This window comes from Rhinopithecus roxellana, chromosome 7 (assembly GCF_007565055.1).
Source record: "Rhinopithecus roxellana isolate Shanxi Qingling chromosome 7, ASM756505v1, whole genome shotgun sequence".
NCBI lineage: Eukaryota > Metazoa > Chordata > Mammalia > Primates > Cercopithecidae > Rhinopithecus > Rhinopithecus roxellana.
This window is the reverse complement of record NC_044555.1, coordinates 41,222,807-41,231,186: the sequence shown is the minus strand read 5'-3', so window position 1 is coordinate 41,231,186 and position 8,380 is coordinate 41,222,807.

Genomic DNA, 8,380 nt, shown 5'->3' with positions numbered 1-8,380 from the left:
TGAGCTGCAATAGGCGGTGCCATACTGGGTGCACACCCATTGTGGGACCTTCAATCCTTGTGTCTTCACATCACTGGATCCCTTGCAGACAGTCCCCAGAAGCAGCCTGGATGGTGGCAGCCCCATAGGGCAGCTAGACCAAGAGGAGTCACAGGATTCACAGCAGTCTGGCCTTCGAGGATCACCTCTCTTAGGGTAATAAGGAATTAATGACACTAAAGAAGCAGTCTGTGGGCAAAAGAAACCAGACTGCAAGGTTTTCTGTGTCCCAGAACTTCCTGCTTGTGGGAAGTTTCTCTCAGCAGGGCCACTTGGTGCAGTGCTGAGCTCAGTGGGGGAAGACTGCAGCTCTGCCACAGCAGTCGAGCAGCCCTGCTATTCATGAAGTGACTTGGAGAAGGGGACTTCTCTCGCCTCTCCAACCACTGTAGACACAGCTGGGGCTTCTCTTATAGGAGTTTGGTGCAGGTGTACATGTAGATAGACTTTCTGAGGCACTTCAGGGTGACTGCATCCCCGTGGGAGATGTGCACTCTAGTATCAATCCTACATGAAAGGTGGAGTCCCACTCCCTCTCTGCATGATCCAACAGTATCCCTGAAGATGAATAGAGGTGCTTGTCTGATCCGAGTATATGGAACACTGGGACAGCGTGATGGGGAGTTGGAACAATCTACTGCTGTACTGCTATTGGAGGAGCTGAGGCCATTCTCTCCCTTCTCTCTGTGAAGACATCACTGCATTTCACTGGGAACTCCTCCAGCTACTTCTGTCAGGACTGAGACTTTTGCTCACCATTGAGATACTGCATATATGTAAATGCTTCAGCTGTAGCCAGTTCTTACATTGTAGGTGCCTCTTACTGGCTTGAAGGTTAAACTGTTCCAACCCAGTGGAAAAAAATAATACTGGGATAAAAAAACAAAACAAAACAAAACAAAACAAAAAAACATTACTGGGAAATGAAACAAGTTCCATGAGACCTCAGCTGTTTGGGCCCAACAGAAGACAGTGAACCTGCTCAACACCCAGAACATCACTACTCATCTGAGACAAGGTTAGTGCCTCTGCCTATGACCCTTTAAAATAAAAAAAAATGTAGTTACTCCCAAGATAAAAAGGGGGTATAGGCATTGAGTAAATATTCCCATTCCAAAAGGGAGAACTGAACCAAACATAGGGACTACAGGCCACATGCAAGTCCAAAATTCAGCAAGGCAGTCATTATAAATCTTAAAGTTCCAAAATAATCTCCTTTGACTGTATGTCTCACGTCCAGGGCACACTTGTGAAAGGGGTGGGCTCCCATGGCCTTGGGCAGCTCTGCCCCTCTTTGCCCCTATGGCTTTGCAGGAGTCAGCCCCCATAGCTGCTCTAAGGGTCTGGTGTTGAGTGCCTGCAGCTTTTCCAGGTGCATGGTGCAAGTTGTCAGTGGATCTACAATTCTAGGGTCTAGAGGATGGTGACCTTCTTCTCACAGCTCCACTAGGCAATGTCCCAGTTGGGACTCTGTGTGAGGATGCTCCACCTCCACATTTCTCCTCTGAACTGCCCTAGTTCTCCATGATGGCTCTGTCCCTGTAGCAGACTTCTGCCTAGAAATCTAGACTCTTTCATATATCCTCTGAAATCTAGTCAAAGGCTCACAAGTCTTGACTCCTGCACTCTATGTACCTGCAGACTTAACACCACTTGAAAGCTGCCAAGGCTTATGGCTTGAACCCTCTTGAGTAGCAGCCCAAGCTGTATCTGGGTCCCTTTGAGCTTAGGCTGGAGTCAGAGGAGCTGGCCTTCAGGGAGCCATGTCCCAAGGCTAAGCAGGGAAGCAGGACCCTAGGAATGGCCTGCAAAACCATTCTGCCTTCCTAGGCCTCCAGGCTTATGATGGTTGGGGCTGCCACAAAGGTCTCTGAAATGTGTTCCAGGCCTCTTGCCCATAGTATTGGCTATAAGCACATGCCTTCCTTTTAGTTATGCAAATTTCTGCAGTCTGCTTTAATTGCTTTCCTGACACTGGGCTTTTCTTTTCTACCATGTGGCCAAGCTAAAAATTTTCAAAACACTTTGCTATGCTTCCCCTTTCAATATAAGTTCTAGTTTCTGGCCATTTATTGGTCACACATATTAGCATAGGTTGTTAGTAGCAGCCAGGCCAAATCTGGAATGCTTTGCTGCTTAGAAATTTCTTCTGCCAGATACCCTAAATCATCACTCTCAAGTTCAAAGTTCCACAGATCCCTATGGTAGCAATACAATGCAGCTAGGCTCTTTGCTAAAACATAACAAAAATGACTTTTACTTGAGTTCCCAATAAGTTTCAAAATAATCTCCTTTGACTCCATGTGTCATATCCAGAACACACTGGTATGAAGGGAGCGCTCCCAAAACCTTGGGCAACTCCACCCTTGTGGTGCCACAGGATTCAGCCCCTGTGGCTGTTCTCAAGGGCTGGCATTGCATACCTATGACTTTTCCAGGCACATGGTGCAAGCTGTTGATGGATCTACCATTCTGGGGTCTGAAGGATGGTGGTCCTTTTCTCACAGCCCCACTAGGCACTGCCCCAGTTGGGACTCTGTGTGGGGGCTCCAACCCCACATTTCTTCTTCATACTGACCTAGTGAATGTTCTGCCCCTGCAGTAGGTTTCTGCCTGGACATGTAGACTTTTCCATACATCCTCTGAAGTCTAAGCAGAGGCTCCCAAGCCTCAATAATTGTACTCTGTAAACCTACAGGTTTTTCACCACATGGAAGCCATCACGGCTTACAGTTTTCACTCTCTGAAGCAGTGGCCTGAGCTGTACCTGGTCTTATTTGAGCCACAGCTGGAGCTGGAGTGCCTGGGATACAGGGGGCAGTCTCCTGAGGCTGTGCAATGCTGTGGGGTCCTACGCCTGACCTACAAAACCATTCTTCCCTCCTAGGCCGGCAAGCCTGTGATGGGAAGAGCTGCCATGAAAGTCTCTGCCCTCATCTTCCTGTCTTCTTCTGAGCCCTTGAAACTCCTCCAACCTCTGCCAGTTACCCAGTTCCAAAGTTGCTTCCACATTTTCAGGTATCTTTATAGCAATACCCTAATTTGGGTACCGATTTTCTGTATTAGTTTGTATGAGTCCATTTTCACACTGCTATAAAAAATACTTGAGACTGGGTAATTTATAAAGGAAAGAGGATTAATTGACTCACAGTTCTGCATGGCTGGGGAGGCCTCAGGAAGCATAAAATCATGGCAGAAGGCAAAGGGGAAGCAGGCAACTTCTTCACAAGGCAGCAGGAGAGAGAAGAGTGAAGGAGGAACTGTCGAACACTTATAGAACCATCATATCTCATGGGAACTCACTCACCATCACAAGAACAGCACAGAGGAAACTTCCCCCATGATCCAATCACTTCCTTCCCTTGACACATGGGGATTACAGCTCCCTCCCTTGGCATATGGGTATTACAAATCAAGATGAGATTTGAGTGGGGACACAGAGTCAAACCATATCATATCTGTTCCTGCATTGCTATATAGAAATGCCTGAGGCTGGGTAATTTATAAAGAAAAGAAGTTTAATTGATTCAGGGTTTTGCAGGCTGTACAGGAAGCTTAGTGGCTTCTGCATGAAAACTCTGCCCCCATGATTAAATCACTTCTCACCAGGCCCCATCTCCAACACTAGGGATTACAATTCAACATGAGATTTGATGGGGACACAGATCCAAACCATATCACCTACACAGTCTAGAATTGTTTTGAATATAGAAGGCATTTCAAAAATATGCATAAAATTGAATTTATTCTAAATGGTCTCATATAAATGGTCCCATTGGAAAGGTACATTAGTAAATAGTAAATATGTGCCTGATATACAAAAATAATTATATTAATTGTTTTCGCATGTTATAATACTTGTTACTGGAAAATTGTGTTTTTATAGCAGAAAAGCATTCTTAATTAATGTAAAGTTAGGCTTGAATGATCTCTACGTTTTCTTATACTTCTGAGAATCTAGTATATATTTTAATACATCACATTTTTTCTATCTACAAATACTTTGAGACACAAATCTTTTACCCCATGACCCCTACGTTCATTTCTACTAACATTCTTAAGCCTACATCTAAACAAACAAAATCAAAAGATGCCTATGTTATTTTAAGCAATGTTTGATGGGCTACACATTTCACACCTTTTGACATATTTTATTAAAATATTTAAATATTAGTGACACGGTCTTAGGATAAGTTATAATTAATACGCATCTCTTATATTTATTATGCTTATTGCTTTTTTGGTTGATATATATAAACACATTATCAAAATCAATGTTAAGTAAACTCCATCCTTTATAATAGCCTATCTTGACATAGGGTGTAACAATCATTTAAATTCAGTCAGTGTCAGTTAACTCTGCATGTGGTGGGAGCATTCTAATCAAGTTAGTTAATATGCAACTTTAGTTGGTTTTTACTAATTCTCAATAAGACTGAGAAGCCTATTAAAAATTGCCAGGTGTTGGCGCTGCTGCTGCTGCTAGGACTGGAGAAGGGACGCACTACAGTGGACTGCGGGACCCAGTGAGAGACAGACTCACCACCCGCTGATGCCTCCGCTGCTTGGGGCCTCCGTGGACCCTCTACTTCAATGTAGAATGAACCAAGGAAACTCAAACCCAGCAGCTATTCCACATGCAGCAGAAGATATTCAAGGAGATGCCAGATGGATGCCTCAGCACAAGAGATTTGTTTTGGACTGTAAAGACAAAGAGACTCTATGGTGCAGTTAGATTCCCTTCCATTTCTAGTGTTTGAAGGAGAGGAGGGATTTAAACTGGTCCTGTACATAGAATGTTTGCTTGACCGAGGAGAAAAATTAGCCAAGGAAGACTGTTGTTTAAATTCATCTGAAACCAGAAGCTGAACTTTTAGTCGTATGTCTAACACACGCATTGAATTATTACTGTTTTCCGAGGACAACATAAAGCCTAAATACTGAATAATATAAACATTATTTTCCTGGCCCTTCTTTCGGTGGATTACGTCATATATGATAGTTATCAGAATTACACCTACTTGGCTTTAAAACATGCTTTTTCTACTTTTTACTGTTGATAATTTAGCCTTTTGTTTTTATGTTTCTTTCTTCCTATGCATCCTGAATATTTTCTTAACATGTAGCATCAGATTGAACATGCTTGTCATTCAAATATGGAAGATGCGATACTTACAAGTGAATTTGTCCTGTTTCTTAATCTTTCCCGTTCTTAGCAGTGAAAAACAGGTTTTGCCACAGTAAGGGGACTCTTTGGAGGGTATTATTTTTATGCTTCTGAATATCATGTCTATAACAGACCTGTGCATGTGGCCTTTCCTCCGTTTTTTCCCTCATCCCCTCTTTTTCATTATTATTATGTTTTCTTTTTTTGGTCCCTATTGATACTACAGACTTTTAACACATTTTTGACGTAGGTGCTCTGTTGCTGGAAGTATAGACTCCAGCCAGTTACTCTCCTGATAGTACCGCTGTAAAACTCATTCTTGTGTGGTTTTCTGTGCTTTAGAGTCTGTGTATTGCTCGTCATATTCAGAGTTCTTGTTTGTTTTGTTTTTCTCTTAAAACCTGTTACAGTTTCCTTTTTGGGGAAAAGAATCAGAACTCTGTTTCTCATTCCATAGCACCTGATATTATTTCAAGTTTTATAATATCTCAAGTTTTATAATATTTTATAATATCTTAAGTTTTATCATATTGAATTGTTTTGATTGGTTTCGTTTTTAAATTTTCATCCAAAATTTTGGACCTTTTCCCATGGAGAAACAAGTGAAGCCACTCTTCAGCCTACACACTCTACCTGTAGCCCATCATTACAGTAAAAAACGACTAAGTTTGTTTCACTTCTAAGTTGTCTCTCATTAACGTACTTTATCTGAAAATTTCAAGAGAGCTCTTTATAATCTTAATGTTTGCTCGAGCTATAAGAACTGCCATTTAAAAAATAATGGAGTAATAGATAGTTTATTCAGTATCGCTATGGAATATGTACAAAATGGATCTACAGATATTTTGAACTGGACCAGGTGGGTATTGAAGTAACTCATCAGAATCTGTCCTGCAGTGACTGTGCTTAATGTTCAAATTCAGTAACGTATTCTTTATGCTCTACTTTATAGGCAAATTACAGTGCTTTTGTGTGTTGGAGGAGACATCACTGATTTATGCTAAGACCAACTTCTGATTGGGAAAGACAGAACCTGGGCTTGTTTTTTTTTTTCTTGTGAAGTCTCTTTCTAGAATTTTTTTTGGTTTTATTCTGTCTTTTATAACAAACATACTTTTTGCATGTATCATGTCTTTATGAACACAAAATACACATGGTGTTTAGTAAACTTGTTTGCTATATTAAAAATTTCCTTTTTTATTTTTAGAAGCCCAGGTTACTGACTTTTTTACAAGAGATTTTTCCTTAGCTGAGGAATCTGAATTAAGCCAGAGTTTTGTGTGGCAAAGACAGTTTTCTTGCAGGAGTACGATGGTACCACAGTATATACTGCTGAGGTGCTGGGTACAACCCAGACGTCACAAATCACTGCTAAAGAACTTATTTATGAAGCCAAATACCACCTGTACCCCAATAACTCAGGAAAAAATAAAAATACAAAAATACAAAAAAAAAAAATTTAAATACAAAAAAAGTAACAAAAAAAAAAAAAAAAAAGATTTCTATCCAGGTCTTTTTCTATTTGTCAGGAGGTGGGAGTACAGTACAAATAAATACATTAGGTTACTCCTGAAGCATCCGTTTTTAGCTTTTCTCTTGACTGAAGATCAAATATCCCTTTGTGAGCTGGCCCGCAGCTCCTTTGCTCGTGTGTATAAACCTCAGATGTTACTACATTTTATATCTACCAGAGCCATTCAAGCAACAGTATTTGAACCACTAGTCTTTAAAAAAAAATTCTACCAAGTTACTCTCATGTGCAGATATTGAGTTCACTTTTCATTTTTTGCCAGATTTCTTTGCACTACTTTAAACAAAAAATAGTTAAATTTATTTTTTCCTTGATTGACATCCCAATTTGCTTCAGTGACAAAACTTACTACTAGGTCTTTGTACTTTTTTAAAAAATCTATAAATTTAATGCACTGCCCAAGTGAAATGTCCTAGTCGTCATTGTGATTAAGGAGTCCACTTTCCAGGTAGCTAGTAGGGATACTATTCCCTTCCTCTCCTAGCAAGTTTTTATTCCTTCACCCACATTCCTGCTACACTAGATGACAGCCAGTGATGGAATTATAAAGACGTCTCTGGTTGTTTCTCAAATGTGGCAGGTTGAAGATGGACTGCCAAAGGTGATCTAGGGTAGGTTGTCTTCCTGTCCATGTATTCTAGATTGCCATAGACAGTGATCTGGCTATCAACCTGGGTTTACTTGGATTATTGAGGGCACCTGCCTAAACCAGAATCTTTCATCAGAAACCTTAACCTAACAAAACAAATCTTGAGTATCTCGTGTCCTGCTCTTAGGAATTTTGTCTCATTGTTAAAAATATATATATATTCAATTTAATTTAATTTTATTTTTTTAACTGAGTCACTGTTTACAGTTATTTGCTAAAGCCTGAAATATTGTCTGTGCTGTGGTGCATGAGCATTGCCAATTTTATTTTCATGGCAGTGAAGAAGAAACTAAAAATTATGAAAAAAAGCATGTCCAGCTCCTAACTCCACGTGGGTAAATGTGGGAGAAGTGAGTTGGGGCCTCTTACAAGGAGGCTTTTTGAAGTACACCCAGGCTTCTCCTTGGTGTTCATGCTTGAAGATCACTGCTGCTAGCTGCCTGGACTTCCCCAGTGGATGTTTGTGATTTTGCTTTGGCAAAGTTTCATTGACTAGTAGAACTCATTCTGTTTTGGTGTATATTTCAATATAAATGTAAACATTTTGCTCTAAAAAATTACCAGATGTTAATGAATTATTATTTGAATAAATATTGTAATTATTAATGCCCCTGTCGTTGTATTAAAATATGAAGACATAGAAGTACCTTTTTTCAAAGTCAAGGGCACTGAAAAGTTAATGTATAAAGAGAAAACAAATCAATAAACTATGGAATATCTATTTCATTTCCAAGTATGGGGATGAAAGGTATAAGACAGTTACTTCATTAAGGAAGTTTTACTCTAGCTGGGTATACAGTGCTAACATAGGCAACGAATTGTGTGAATTTTTGGAAAAGCAGAAGCAAATGCGTAAAAGCAGATTCTGGTTGCTGTAGTTATTAAAGGGAATAAAGACATTGTTGAGGGTCTGAGACACATAAAATGATTCATAGAAGAAGTAAGGCTTGAGCTGAGTCATTGGGACCTTTCAGTTACTTTCTCTGTACTTTTT